Here is a 16213-nt window from a genome sequence, read left to right on the forward strand (position 1 = left end):
GTGAGTTATCCTCGGGTATCTGGCTTCCTTAAGAATGGTAGAGTAGTTCTTGTTTTTCCCTGAGGTAATGCAGGGCTGGTAACCATCATCTTCTCACTGTCCATAGGTAGAGAAAATCCTCCTATACAATATATTTCTCAATTGGTTTAAGACAGCTGAAGTTTCTTTCTGTTGCTTATAGTTGTAAGTTCTTAATCCTTGTTTTCGGCTTCAGTTTGCCGGCGGCCACGTGCAGGCGCAGGCCCGGCGGCCATGCGCAGGCCCGGGGACCACGCACAGGCCCGGGGACCACGCACAGGCCCGGCGGCCACGCGCAGGCCCGGTGGCCATGTGCAGGCGCAGGCCCGGTGGCCACGTGCAGGCCCGGTGGTCAAAGAGATTTCTGAAAGTATTTTTTGAAAGTTTATTTATAAGTTTCTTTTACTTACATTCATTTTTAAAAGAATTATTTCATTTATTTTATTTACCATTATTGTTATTTTTAATTTGACCATAGCAAGACACAGAGAGAGAGAGATAGAAAGCGAGAAAGCAAGCCACCAAGTCCTAGACTCGAACCGTGGTCAGCCATTTGTGAGTCCAGCACTTTTCACCACCATGCCACCGCCGGTCCCCTTACATTCATTTAATTTACTTATTTAACTGTAATTTTTGAATTACTCATGAATGTTTTGTGAGAGTTTAAATGGCTAGCCATCATCTTAAGTTATTTTTCATGCCGTTGAGATTTGTAGCATAGTTGAGTTTATTAGTAAACCTAGGTAGAAAAAGTTGTCTATATTATATTTAATTTAAAAAATCCTCAAAATAAGCATTTTTTCTAAGCCAACAATGTTATTAATTACTAAGAATTACCTAACTTTCAGGAACTTGAAAAACATTTGGTTAGTTCCTTTTTTTCTGGGAGTTTTAGGAATACTTAATTAAAAAAAGACTTATTAATGTTATGAGGGGACTTGAAAAGTTTGTGGAAATGCTTATTATTTTTTAAAAATTGCATGAAGGGCTTTCCAGCTTAGGCCTGGCAGAATGGCTCCTGCAAAGAAGGGTGGCAAGAAGGGCCGTTCTGCCATCAGCGAGGTGGTGACCCAGGAATACATCATCTACATTCACAAGTGCATCTATGGTGTGGACTTCAAGAAACATGCCCCTTGGGCACGCTAAGAAATCTAGAAATTTGCCAGGAAAGAGATGGGGACTCCAAATGTGGGCATTGATACCAGGCTCAACAAAGCTATCTGGACCAAAGGAATAAGGAATGTCCCATATCGAATCCATGTGCGGTTGTCCAGAAAACGAAACGAGGATAAAGATTCACCCAACAAGCTCTACACTCTGGTGACCTATGTACCTCTTACCACTTTCAAAAATCTACAGTCAATGTGAATGAGAACTAACTGCTGATTTTCAAATAAAGTTATAAAACAAACAAAGAAAAAAAAGCATGGAGGGGCCAGCAGATAATGTAGTGATTAGGTGCTGGATTCCCGCATGGTTCAAGTGCCATATCTGGTGACTTAAGGATCACACCAGGTACCTGTGTGTGCATGTCCAAAATCCCAAGTGGAGAATGGAAGAGAAGGGTTTGCTGCATGGCCATCCTTCCTGGGAGGGTGGGGGGGTGGTGGTAGTGGTAAATTCTCACTTTTTTCTCTGTTTTTCTGTTTCTCTGTGGTGAGTGTGGACACACACCCTGTGGCAAAATCCTAAAAAAAAATTTTTTTTAATAAAAAAATGTACAGATTTCAATTTTCTGGACACCAAAATAGGATTATACTTTAATTCCATTTTTTTGTGAACTTTTGAAGTCTTTTTATTTATATAGACAGATATAACCATAAAGACAGGTGAAAACAGATATCTTATAGCTTTTATTCTGAATTTTTAGGCACGTGCTAGATGAAATAATACCATACTCATTAGTTTATGCAAGAACAATTGAATCCAAATTGTGTTTCTGGCAGTTAAGATTATTTGTACAATTGGCTGGAGCTCTTTTGTCTAGTACTTGTGGAAAAGTCTAAAAATTTCTCATTTGCCAATTGGTTTCTAAGTAGCTTTTTCCCCTTCTAATGAACCATCTCCTGAAGCTTGAATCCTAAAGAGATGGCTCTCAGGTCCCGTGAAGAGAAGCCAGGGCAGAAAATTTGGATCTCAAAGTCTCAAGAAATGATGCAAGTTTCCTACAAAAAGGAGTTTTAGGTTATATTTGCCTATTAACAGAAGTCAATCTTATGGAGGCTCGGACTCAATTTTAGATAAGTGACTGAGAAGATACTCATGACTGTTTGAATGTCTCCAAAGCCTGTTTGAATAGATAAGAATAGATAAGAATCTCGTTTGTTTCCTCGTGGTCTTCTTCCTTTTTCAGCCTTTGGTTGATGCTATTGGGAGTCTCTGGGTCCTTTGGGAGCAATGGGGCCTAAATTTCAAATGTCTGAGTCTTACCCTATAATTTTTATTAGCACAGTATAAAGATACTATAGAGGTTATTTTTGAGCTATTCTGTCTTTTGGAAGCCTCTATATACCAATCACAGAATGTAGTTCATTGTTTTTTGAAAGATCCTGGATCTTTTTTTAAGGGCTCCCCTAGGATGGATTATTTTCTTTAAATTGGAAATTCCCCGGAGTGATCACTGTAATTTCAAAGTATCTCTATAGAGTACAGTCATTTTTCCCAGAAAAGCACAGACCTTGATCTGTTAGACTAGGTAGAATCCATCCTTGTCTTTGGTTTCTTCAGATGCCATGTGGGGTCTGACCAGTGGAACTAATGACAGGGCCCACGATATCAGTTTCTCCACCTTCCTGTTGAGCAGGGAAGTGTGACTTACCAAGAAGTTTCAATAAACACAGGAATGGAGACCTTAAAGTCAGATCCAAGAGAGTTGTGCCCTGCAGCTTACCTATGGGCTTCTAGAAAGCAGTGAGTCAGTGCACCCTGCAGGTACTGATGCCTGATTACAGACCAGTCCAGTCTCAGGAACAATCTCTGAGTCTCTCTCTCTCTCTTTCTTTTAACTTTAATTTCACTTCTGATACCCAAAATTGTCAAAAATCAAATCAGATTGTATTAAAAAATATTTTTAAGTTTATTGTATATATACAGTTTGTGAACTGGGAGACTTCTTCAAACAGAAAGTAGTAGGAAGTTTCACCTACAGCATGGTTCGGTTTGTAAAGGATAAAGGAGGAAGTCTTCAGGATCTTCTTCATGCTTCTCTATTAGACATTAACATTCTTTTGAAGCAAGCAGAGCTGTTTAAGCTCATTTGTTCATAGCTGGCTTAACATCACTGAACTATGCTGACAAGTATGTAAAGCTTACATTTTGTTTCATTTGTGATTAGAGCTAGCATTTCGGGACAATCAGGGATGACTTGTTTTGGTTGCATGGTTATGGACAATTGGTCTTGAAGTATAACCCAAACTGTGCCTTTATTTTACATTTTCTCTAACAATATTAAGAGAGTGGTCTATAAGGACCTCCCTCCCCCCCTTATTTTTTTTTTAGATTTCTTGTGTGACTTCCCTTAAAATAAATTTGTGTAAGTATACAGTTGATACATTGTTCTTTACTTGAGGAGAGTATTAATCTCTATTTGATCAAGCCAGCTCTTGCTCAAATTTCTATACTTCTCTCTCTCTCTTTTTTAAAAATTTGCCAGAGGTTGTATATGCTCATCAGAGAGAGAGAGAGAGAGAGAGAGAGAGAGAGAGAATCCTCTAATGGGGTGTGATCATGCTGCAATGCTTTTACTTTCTTTTCTTCAACCACTCAGGTTTTGGGACATTCATACACATGGGTTTTCAGGTCATCAGGGTGAGGATTCAAAACGTGGTCAGTCAGAGGGGGTCCAGCTCCCAATGCAACATCTCTGTGCTATGGGGCCAGCCTGGATTCCATACTTTTAAATTAACTTTGACTACTTAGTATAATCATCTGATAGAAGTTAAATTTTTCCACTAAGATTGTTGATTTGTCATTTTATCTAACAATTATGTCCATTTTTTAAAATATAGTTTAATGCTAGGTTTTTAGTGAAGAGAAGTTCATAATGATGAATATTGTTAGTTTGTTTCTTGCATTGTGGAATATCCCTTTTTATCTTAAGATTTTTAGATTTAGATTCCGTTATATATGCCATTAATATGGATTCTAATATATCTTTACCTGTTCTTTCGCCTCTCTTGTGTTTTTGTTTTTGGGTGTTGTCTCTTGTAAAAACATAAACCTTGGGGTTAACCCTGTAACACAATGATTAAGCTCCATGCTTAGAGGACCAGAGCCCACATGACTGACGATGGTTCGAATTCTAGCTCCAGTCATTTCGAAACCGTGCCAGACTAATGTGCATATGTGCCTAAAACCCTAACAGGATGGAGAAATGTAGGAAGAAGGATTGTAATGTAATCATGCTCCACTGGGGAGTGTTTTCCTCACTCTGGTGAATATATGCCCTCTGGCTAGTAAAAAAAAAAAAAAAAAAAAAAAAGCCTAGATTTTGATTTTGAGTCTGTCTTAGTCTGTTATTACACTGGTAATAGAAATACTTGAGGTTGGGTAGTTATAAAGAAATAGAAGGTTGGGAACCAGCAGTTAGCGTAATGGCTATGTCGCTGGACTCCCATGTAGTCGACCGCGGTTCGCATCCCGGACCCGGTGGCTTAAAACTCACGCCGGGCGCGTGTGCGTGCGTGCCCAAGATCCCGAGAGGAGAATGGACGAGAAGGGATTGCAGCGTGACCATCCCCCCTGGGGGGTGATTTCTCGCTTTCTGTCTCTATGTCTCTCTCTGTCTGTCTGGCAAGCGCACGCTCCCTGAAGTGAAAATCTCTCCAAAAAAAAAAAAGTAAGAAAGAAATAGAAGGTTAATAACTCACAACTCTGGTGACTAGAAAGTCTAAGGACATTACAAATGGTGATAAGCAGAACTTACTGCAGAGCAGAGCATAGTCAGTATCCATGTGGTTTTCTCTCTGCTTCTGGCCTCATTCTTCCTGCTTATACACCTGCTATAATTCAATCATCGGTCCACCCTAATGTCATTATCAGCCCCAAAGGCCTCACCCTGGGACACCATGAAGACATTAAGTTTTAACTAATATCTTTTTTTTTTAAAGGAAAAAAAGAGTGTGTGTACTTGCTGGAGAGATGGAGAGAGACAGAGAGACAGAAAGGGAGAAATCACCCCCCTGGGGTCAGGGATGGCCATGCTGCAGTCCCTTATTCTCCATTCTCCTCTTGGGACTTCAGGCACACATGCACACATGCCCAGCATGAGTTTTAAGCCACTGGGTGCAGGACTTGAACTGTGTTCGACTATGTGGGAGTCCAACAATGTAATTATTACGCCATCTTCTGATCCCAACTAATATATATATAATACAATCAATATAGTCCAGTTCTGACATGTGAATTTCCAAGGGACATCCAATTATCAACCATAAAATGTTCTTTTCCATCTTTTAATTTTTTGAATAGCTTTGAATTACTTTTTTAAACACTAAGAAATTAGTTATTTTAAAATTATAGTTAATTATGGACTAGCCAATAGTGTAGTGGTTAAGCACTGTGCACTGGGAACTGGATCCCATGTGGTTGACTATGGTCTGAATTTTAATCCTGGAGACTTGAAAAACATGCTGGGCACACATGCATGTGTGTCCCCCAAATTCTGACAGATTGAAGAAATGGAGGAAAAAGAATTACAACACGAACACACCCTACTGAAGCTTGCTTTCTCTCCCTCTTTCTCTCTCTCTCTCTGGTGAGTGCATGCACCCTCTGGCAGTAAAAAAAACTATTGTCAGTAATTTAAATCTACTGACTTTTGAAAAAAAAAATTAACCTCTGAGATTTTCATGATTTATGGAGTCTATGACTACTCCATAGTTTCTTTTCTTTTTTCTAAAGGACATCTGTGGTGATTTTTCTCATTTTTCAAAAGTCCACCCTTCTTTGCTCTGTGACACTGGGACTGGGGCTTCACAAACCACACTTGTCCAGCCAGGTGGCTCCTTCTGAGGCTAGAGTTTGACTGGAAGTCTGAAGAGAAGGGACTTGCTCTTTCTTATGGACTTGCTATTCCTGTAAGTGTGGCCCCTGCACCTTTCCACGATCCACTCTTCTTTGCACATAATGGCCTGAATGCTACTATTTTTTTTTTTTTTTTGAGATTCAGTTGTGCAAGTAGGAAATGGGAGAAAATTCATACTCCTACTACCCTGAAAAAATTCCTTTTTTTTCCTTTTGTCTACAAATACTTGTTTAAAACAAACAAACAAACAAACAAACAGCTTTTGGACCAGCTGGAAGTGTGTTGGGTGAGGCAGCTGGATCCCACATGGTCAGCTCTGCGGTCTGAGTTCTGGACCCTGTGGCTTGAGGGACATGCCATGTCTCTGTGCCCAGATTCTGAGGAAAGAGGGGACTGTAGCATGGCCATCCCATCTGAGGGGTGCCTTTTCATTTTCCCTCACTCTGTCTCTCTGGTCAGTATACACACACCTGGCAGCAAAATTACAAAAACAAAATGTTACTGAAATATAATTCATTACCATAAAATTCACCCACTTAGAATGTACAGTTCAGTGTTTTTTGTTTGTTTTAAAGTCTATTCACAGTATTGCGGAGTAATCACTACAATCTAATTTTGGAATATTTTCATCACCACAAAAAGTAACCCTGTACCTATTAGTAGTGTAATGGGATTATTTTTAGTTTGACGTACCTTTTAGCTTTTAACCAGACACATACACATTTTTACCCAGTTATAATCGTGGTGTATAACACTTTGTATACTTCAAAATTTCTTAATCTATGTGACAAGAATTTTCTCTTTTAATAATTATTATTTTGGGACTAGCAGGTGGCATGGTGGTTAAGGGCACTGGACTCCCACATGGCTAACCATGATTTGAGTCCCAGACCTGGCGGCTTGCTTTCTCATGCTCATTCTCACTCTCTCTCTCTCACACTATCACTATCTGGTCAAATTAAAATAAATAAATGGATAAATAAAGTTTAAAAAATTAATAAAAAAAGAAATATATAAAAAGATTATTATTTTAACATTTTTGCATGGTAGGCTTACTGTGATTAGCTGACTAAGGGCAGTTGTTTTTGTCCATGACAAGGTTCTATGATGCTGACTCTCCTAGCATTAGACCAAGGGTTTTTTTTCCTACTTTTTATTTTTCATTTCCAGACAGCCACATTTGGTGGGTAGAAGGAAAGCTGGACTGGACAGTGCCAAACATTGCAGACCCTATCCACATGCCCTCTGGGCTGGCTCTCACCATTGGGCAGGACACACCCACCTGCTGTGGCAGCTAGTTGTCCTGGGACCATGAGACAGTACAACTCAGACTGCTGTCTGCACGACCAGCCATGTTCCAGATGTTCACAAGAGAAAGCCAGATTCACATGGCAAGTACTGTTTCTCACTGGGCATTACCTCTCCTCTCTCGCTTTGTGCCAGAGGGCGTGCACAAGAGCTAGAGAGAGAAAGCATCCCTCTAATGGGGCTAGTCATGCCATGGTCCTTTTTCCTTCACTTCTCCCATCCTGGGCTCCAGGACTCAAACAATGAAGTTGGCCATGTGTGATCCAGTCACCTTAACCTCCATGCCACCTGCTGTCCACTGACTTGTTTTTTTTTACTTTTTTTTTGGGGGGGGGGGAGAAGTTTTTGCTATAGGGCGCGTGCGCTCGCCAGAAAGACAGAGAGAGACAGAGAGATAGAAAGTGAGAAATCACCCCCCAGGGGGAATGGCCACGTCGCAGGCCCTTCTCCTCCATTCTCCTCTTGGGATCTTAGGCACGCACGCACACGCGCCTGGCGTGAGTTTAAGCCGCCGGGTCCAGGACGCAAACCGTGGTCAACTACGTGGGAGTCCAGCGACATAGCAATTATGCTAACTGCTGGTCCCATCCCCTGACTTGTTTTGATACAGATATACATTGTTAAAAAAAAAAAACAACTCTACATCCAAACCAATGAACTTCCTATCATCTCACATAGTTACTCCCTTCTTTATGTGTGGGGTGAACATGTAAGATCTACCCTCTTATTAAATTTTAGATGTATAATACAATATTGCTAACATAGGCAAATAGCCAACGGCCGTAGGTACTGCTGTCACTGGAGACAGGTACAGGACACTATGGCAACCGAGTCCAAAGGGAGGCTCCAGAGTCTTCCTGGGACTACCCCACCTAGGGAGCTTGGGAAGGTAGGGGCTGACTAAGTTGGGTAGAAATGGTAAAGATTGGTTATGTGAAGCTGCAGGAGAAGAAGGAACTGTGTATGTAAAAGTCAGGAGAAAAGTAGAATTTAAAATAGTCAAACTCATAAAGCAGTGAGTAACATAGTGTTTGGTGCTAGTGGGTGTGGGGAGGAGAAAATGGGGAGACACTGGTTAAGGGGTTCAAATTCTTAGTTACATAGGACGAATAAGATCTAATGTACAGAAATGTGACTATTTGCCTATGTCTTCCTAAAAAACAGACAGACAAACAAATTTTGGGGCTGGCAGGTGGCACGGTGGTTAAGGGCACTGGAATCCCACATGGCTGACCAGAGTTTGAATCCCGGACCTGGCGGCTTGGTTTCTCACTTTCGCTCGCTCTCTTTTTCTCTCACACTCTGTCCCTCTCTGATCAAATTAAAAATAAATAAATAAATAAATAAATAAATAAATAAAGTTAAATAAAAAGTAATTCTAAAAAATATTAAAAAAAATAAACTTCAAAAATACATATTGAAAGAGAGAGGCTTTTTGTTTGTTTGTTTTATAACCGTGAGATATGTGCAGTGGAAAAAGTGTCTAACCAACCTGAGGTTCACCAGATGCTGTATCCTTTCATGGATGGGTTTATGAGGCTTTACAACAGCATGGGAACAGGTTAGGCAACCCAGGACTTCATATGTATTCTTTTTATTTTTTTTTTTGATTGTAGAGTCTTTATTAACTTTTTTTTATTTGATTCACAGTATGAGAGAATTTGTTTAATATATATGTAGGGACACAGGTTTTTCATGTGGCTTTGGGCTCTAGTATGGCTTAGTGTGGTCCTGTAGGAAAGTTCTCTTACTTTGGGATATGGCTGTACAGCTCTGGGGCTGGCAGGTGTTTAAAGCTGACATTTTTTTCTCACTGGACTCTTCTCAGGAGGAGAATGGAGAGGGGATTGCAAAGTGGCCATGCCCCCTGAGGGATGATTTCTCACTCTTCCTTTCACTGTCTTTCTTTGTCTCTCTCCATAGAGAGAGAGTGCATGCACCCTATGACCAAAAAAAAAAAAAAAAACCTTTAAAAAAGAAGGTAAGAAAGAAAGAGGGCTGGCAGGTGGTGTGATGGTTAAGGGCACTGGACTTCCACAAGGCCCTGGTTTGAGTCCCAGACCTGGCAGTTTGGTTTTTCACTTTCGCTCTCTCTCTTACTTACTATCTCTCTCTCTCTGTCTTTCTCTGGTCAAATTAAAAATCAAGTAAATAAATAAAGTTCAATAAAATAATTATTTAAAAAAGAAAGAGAAAGGAAGAGAAGAAAAAAGAAACAAGCAGGGCTGGCCCCGCAGCTCAGTGGTTAAGGGAGCTGGTTGACCACAGTTCGAATACCAGCACAGGCAGTTTGATAACTCTCCAGGCATGAGTGCTGTGTGCCCAAATCCTGACAAGATGGAGAAGTGGGAAAAAAACGGATTGCATTGTGACCATGCCCCGTTGAGAGGATGCCTTCATTCTGTCTCTCGGATGAGTACATGTGCTGTCAATTAAAAAAAAAAAAATCAAGACAAACAAACTATTTCAAATTGGAATCCTTGGGATATTTACAAATGGTGTGAGGATAATGTCTATACCTGGCTCATCACCTGAGGCCAGTGCCAAGTCACTCAGTTTAGTTAGGACAATGAGTCATCAAACTTTGGTTTCTGTAGTACTGCCTACTGAAAATGGCTAAAACCCACAGGTAACGATCCCAAATGTGGAAGTGGTTCCAGTGTCATTATCAAGTGAGATAATGTATATGAAAGACTCATAAACTCCGCAGAGCTACGTAGGGGTTCATTGTTATTGATTTTCTCTGGAAATTGAGTTCTCTATATGCAATGTTAAAATGCAGGTCAGCCAAATTTCTAAGTGTGTAATTCCTGAATTCAAAATTAGCAGAACTCAGTTGAATGAGGTTTGGCAGTGGCTATCTTTATTTCATATGAATGTGAATACAATGCCAGTCTTTTTGGTGTTGCTGTGGAAGAGTAATGGCCAGCCTCAGGCCACTTTATCTGTATTTAGCAATCTGTATATAGCAATCCCTATAAAATTTAGCTTATCCAAAACAAAACAAAACAGCCCCCCTCATCATAGTAAGGTTTTCTCTCTAAGTCTATTGTAAATGGAAGTAGGACAATGCTGAGAAATAAGAATTTATATATAGATGTCAGACTGATCTGATATTCATCCATCAGGTTAAATATAATTTCTTTCTTTTTCTTTTTTTTTTTTTTTTTGGAGAGGTTTTTGCTATAAGGCATGTGCGCTCGCCAGACAGACAGAGACAGAGAGACAGAAAGCGAGAAATCACTCCCCAGGGGGGATGGCCATGCCGTAATCCCTTCTCCTCCGTTCTTCTCTCGGGATCTTGGGCACACACGCACACGCGCCCGGCGTGAGTTTTAAGCCACTGGGTCTGGGATGCGAACCACGGTCTACTACATGGGAGTCCAGTGACATAGGTATTACACTAACTGCTGGTCCCAAATATAATTTCTTCAGAGAAACTTAGAGTGTCAAGGTCCCTTAGTAGAGTACAATACCCAAGAAGGCACAGACCGTTTATACTTTGCCTGCTACTATATCCCCAGAACCCTGAGCAGTCCTAACACAGGGTAGGTGCTCACTGATCACGTGTTGAATGAATGGATTCATTTACTCAATAATATGTGACAGGCCCAGTATTCTGTACTGGATTAGAGAGAGGAAAAAGGGCTCCTTTCCAGCTGGAACCATGGAGGGCATTCAAGAGAAGAAAAAGAAGGTTCCTGTTGTGACAGAAGCCAAGAAAAAGGTTCCTGCTGCTGGGGAAGCCACCAAGAAAAAGGTTCCAGAAACCCTTAAGAAAAAGCAAAGGAATTTTGTGGAACTGAAGACTAAGCACCTGAGAAAAGTTTGCTCAAAAGTTGCTTCAAAAGGCAAGAAGGAAGCTTATCTATGAAAAAGCTAAGCACTATCGTAAGGAACTTAGTCAGATATATAAAACTGAGATTCACATGGCTAGGAGGGCAAGAAAAGCTGGCACTTTCTATGTACCTGCAGAACCAAATTGGCATTTGTCTTCAGGACTGGAGGTATCAATGGAATGAACCCAAAAGTTCGAAAGTGTTGCAGCTTCTTCACCTTCGCCAGATCTTCAATGACACCTTTGTTAAGGTCAACAAGGCCTCGATTAACATGCTGAGAATTGTGGAACCATATATTGTATGGGGGTACTTGAATCTGAAGTCAGTAAATGAACTAACCTCTAAGCATAGTTACGGCAAAATCAATTAGAAGTGAATTGCTTTGACTGATAACTCTTTTTATGAGAAAGCCTGGGCATATACATATTTTTTTTTTTCACTATAGGGCGCGTGCCCTCGCCAGACAGAGAGAGACAGAGAGACAGAAAGTGAGAAATCACCCCCCAGGGGGGATGGTCACGCCGCAATCCCTTCTCCTCCATTCTCCTCTCGGGATCTTGGGCACGCACGCACACGCGCCCGGCGTGAGTTCTAAGCCACCGGGTCCGGGACGCGAGCCGCGGTCGACTACGTGGGAGTCCAGCGACATAGCCATTACGCTAACTGCTGGTTCCCTATACATATTTTTTAAGAATTATTTTATTTAACTTTTTAAAAAAAATTTGACCAGAGAGGTACAGAGTGAGAGAGATAGAGAGAAAGTGAGAAAGCAAATCACCAGGTCCAGGCTCGAACTGCAGTCAGCCATGTGGGAGTCTAGCACCCTTAACCACCGCACCACCTGCTGGCCCTGACAGATAACTCTTTAATTGCTCAGTCTCTTGGTAAATTTGGCATCATTTGCATGGAGGATCTAATTCATGAAATCTATACTGTTGGAAAGTGCTTCAAAGAAGCAAATAACTTCCTGTGGCCCTTCAAATTGTCTTCTCCAGGAGATGGAATGAAGAAAAAGACCACCCACTTCATAGAAGATAGAGATGCTGGCAACAGGGAAGACCAGATCAACAGACTTAATAGAAGGATGAATTAAGGTATCCACCATTATTACTTTCATAATCTAGTCAGTAAATGAAGAGTGGCTGGTTTCAGACTAAAAAAAAAAAAAAAATACAGAGCAAAAGAGAGAGTGAGAGAAAGAAAGAGTCTGCCTCTCCAACAGCTTGCGAGACCAGTCAATGAACTGACACTGCCTGCAGTATGAAAGGCACCTTGGTAGAGTGTGTCCAAGTTGTCATGGGAACACAAAGGAGGAATGTGTGATGCAGTCTGGGTGAGAGCAGAGGAATACGGGAGCTCAGAGAAAGCATCTTGGAGCTGTATTGCTTGAATTAAGTGTTTAAAGACAAGTTGTCCAGGTCAGAACAGTGAGGAGAAGAAATTGCATGTTCAAAGGGAAGAGACCAAAGCGTGTGTTTGTGTATCAGCATGCTCTAATGTAGAGTCTCGGAGGTACCTGGTGTGTGTGGGAGTGTGTGTGTGTGTGTGTGTGTGTGTGTGTATGTTGGGTTGTAATGGCTGACAGATGTTCACTTACTTCCCTCTCACATTTTTTCAAAGATTCATGACCTTATTTCCAAATAATGCATCTAGCTGAAAGATTGTTTTATACCTGCCTGCTTTATTTCTTGCACTCCCTCCCATCCTTTCTCTCAAATAATTTGTTTGTCCTCAGTATTCATTTCTGCCTGGTCATGGTTTGTGGCTTATTTTTTTTCCTGCCCTGTATGTGGCATCCTCATTTGGATAAACAGCAATCCTTGGTGCAGGGACCAAATCTGAGTCAACTTTGAGATTACAAAACAGTGTGACTTCTTTGCATCACAAAAGGTGATTTTTCCCCCTCCAGAATTTTTCTGTTGTCTTGATTTTCAATTTTTCTTTGTATCCAAAGACACAGTCTAAATATTCATATCTTAGTTTTCTCTTTGGGAATAACAACCAAGGACATACGACAGTGCTAAGGCAATGGAACAGTGGAGCACAAGTGGGTTTCAATAAAACCACTACCACTAGGTACATGTAAAACTTTGGAAAACATGTTTGTCTTGTATTTAAGACAAAAATTGGATTGGATGCTCTCTAAGATACCATACCACTTGTCAAGCAGAGAAAATATTTGGCCTGGTAAAGCACGACAGGAAACTCACCTTGAGCACACACAGTAGTGACTGCAATGCTCTCACACACATACACGTGTGTGCGCACACACACACATACACACTCTGGATAGGAACAATCTAGTTAAAGGAAATCAGCTTAACAGAGACCCAGCAGTGGGTGTAAGGTTAGCATTCTCCATAAATGTTTTGATAATTGTACAATTAAGTGCTGCTTGGGAAAATTCGTTCTCACGGTGCAACTTGACAACTTCCTCCTTTGTTTATCCAGCCTTGAGTGGGTCTCTATGTCCTAGGAGTGACCAATTTATTTGTCCTCCTGAGGTTCAAAGCACTGCGCTAGTCACTGAGAGATAGCATCATACCTGACTTTGAACTAACCTATGGTGGAAATTGGTGATCTGTACTTTAAAAGGAAAAAATAAATATACGAAATCTGTTTATATTTAGGTTTTTGAAGAGTATCTTTCCATCTAAAGGAGAGCTGATGACATTGTTTCTTCAGTAAGGGGTAGTCGATTCTGCACTTGTAGTATTATGTGTGCGTGCATATGTGTGTGTACCTGTTTCAAAAAAAGTAACTATTCCAGTTTGGCAACCCCCTAATTGCAGGGATTGCTAAAATGATTAGTATGCATGTTATTGCAGAGAACTCAGCACCCTATAAAGTCATATGGCAGGAACTAGGGCATTTCTCAATTTACCACATTAATATTGCAATAAACCAACTCCTCTCTGTAAACATCAGGCCAAGAAGGACTACCTGGAAGCTTTGCAGGATCTTCTGAAGAATTTTTTCTCTCTGAGAAGAAGGGAAATTTTTTTACCTTGTTCTTTGGGTTTCCACTTTTCTTTATTCTTTTTGAAAAAATTATCTGTTTTTCTAATTAGAAAATGTAGAAAGTTTCTAGAGTAGAAAGTTTGTAAAGTGCATAAAAAATAAATGAACAATAATAAAATGAAACTCCACCTTGTAGTTACAAACCCTATGAATCTTTAGAAATACTTTCTTCCAGTCCTTTTTTCCCATACATTTAAATAATAGTTATGCCCAGGGGCTGGCAGATGGCATACTAGTTAAGAGCACTGGACTCCCATGTGGACCTGGTGGCTTGCTATCTCACTTTCTCGCTCTCTCTGTCCCTCTCTGGTCAAATTAAAGTAAATAATTAATTAAAGTTAAATAAAATAATTCTTAACAAAATAGTTATGCCCTACTCTTTACACTTAATATTGTAAAATAGGAATTTTTCTTTCTTTTTTTTTTTTCTTCTTTATTTGGAGAGGTTTTTTTTTTTTTTTTTTTTTGCTATAGGGCATGTGTGCTCGCCAGACAGACAGACAGAGACAGAGAGACAGAAAGTGAGAAATCAACCCCCAGGGGGAATGGCCACGCCGCAATCCTTTCTCCTCCATTCTCCTCTCGGGATCTTGGGCACGCATGCACATGCACCCGGCATGAGTTTAAGCCACCAGGTCCAAGACTCGAACCGTGGTCGACTACGTGGGAGTCCAGCAACATAGCCATTATGCTAACTGCTGGTTCCAGGAATTTTTCTTATTTAAAAATACTTATAATCATATTTTAACAAGACAACTAGTGCTTTATTTATGAAGTTTAACTAAACAGACTCCCAATTGTTACATATTAATGTCTAATTTTTCCCTTACATAAAATATGCTACATTGAGGGACTGGCTGGTGGCTTGTTGGTTGTCTAACCATGGTTCAAGTTTTGAACATGGGGGCTTGCTTTCTCACTTTCTCTCTCTTTGGTGAGTTAAAATAATAATAATAACAAAATAAAATAAATAATTCTTTAAAAAATATGCTACATTGATCATTTTTGAAAAATAAACTTGTACTTTTATTACATCCTTTCACAAACTTTTTTTTCTTTTAATTGATGATAGGGTATGTGCACATAAAAATGAAAGAAAGAGAGATGAACACTCTTCACAGGATCTGGTCACACGCCATCCCCTTCTTCCAGTCCTGTAGTGCTCCAGACTTGGGCACTTGCATGCCTGGCATGTTCCAGGCTGACTGGACTGGGGATTTGAACTGTGGTCACCAAGTGGGATCTGACTTCTCTTGAGCAGTGCATTACTTCTGTGCCATGGAGCTGGTTCAAGTGTTGATCATCTTAATGTCAAAATATTTGTGCATATTTTGGATTACTTCTTTAGTACATATTGCTAAAACTGAAATTTCAGGGCCAAAAAGTAGAACATTTTAAAGCCTCTTTAAGCACATTGCAAAACTGCTATTAAGAAAGATTACATTCATTTTTACTCCTGCCACTAGCAGCATATGAAAGGACCTGTTTCACCACACATTCATTAGTTTGGAGCATTCACATTTTAATACATCTTTGCTAAATTTGTACATAGGCATAGTATCATGTATTGGCAGTTTTAGTTCTATTGTACATTTGTATTCAATAATTAATAAAGTTGATTATTTAATCAAATGTTTGTCATTCAGTTGCTTGTGCATTGTATATTCACATTCATTCTCTATTATCTATTGAGAATTTAAAGCCTTTTTCTTTTTTATTATTTCCTTCAATGATTGCTTCTATTTGAAACCTGTTTGTATCTTTCGATAACTAAAATGCATGTATTTGATGTAGTTCAACTTTTCATATGTTTGTTTTCTTGTATTTATTTAAACTTAGAAAGTTATCTCTAGTCCTCAATTGTTTTTGTATCTACATAAACTTTTTTTTTTTTTGGAGAGTTTTTTGCTATAGGGCGCGTGCACTCGGCCAGAAAGACAGAGAGAGACAAAGTGACAGAAAGTGAGAAATCACCCCCCAGGGGGGATGGCCACACTGCAAT

The 16213-nt window shown here is 40.0% G+C and overlaps 1 long non-coding RNA gene across 6 annotated transcripts in view; it reads left to right on the forward strand.

Annotated features, from left to right (window-relative positions):
• Window positions 1–16213, forward strand: part of LOC102488903 (uncharacterized) — a 111636-nt gene that overhangs the window by 57830 nt on the left and 37593 nt on the right. For 4 of the 6 annotated variants that reach the window (XR_003548832.1, XR_003548827.1, XR_003548828.1 and 1 more), the window contains one exon: window positions 12186–12284. The exons of the other annotated variants lie outside the window; for them this stretch is intronic. This is a non-coding gene — a long non-coding RNA (uncharacterized LOC102488903). The remainder of the gene's footprint in view (window positions 1–12185; window positions 12285–16213) is intronic. 6 annotated transcript variants of the gene reach the window in all.

The sequence above is a fragment of the Tupaia chinensis genome, unplaced genomic scaffold (assembly GCF_000334495.1).
Source record: "Tupaia chinensis unplaced genomic scaffold, TupChi_1.0 Scaffold000140_1, whole genome shotgun sequence".
NCBI classification, from domain to species: domain Eukaryota; kingdom Metazoa; phylum Chordata; class Mammalia; order Scandentia; family Tupaiidae; genus Tupaia; species Tupaia belangeri.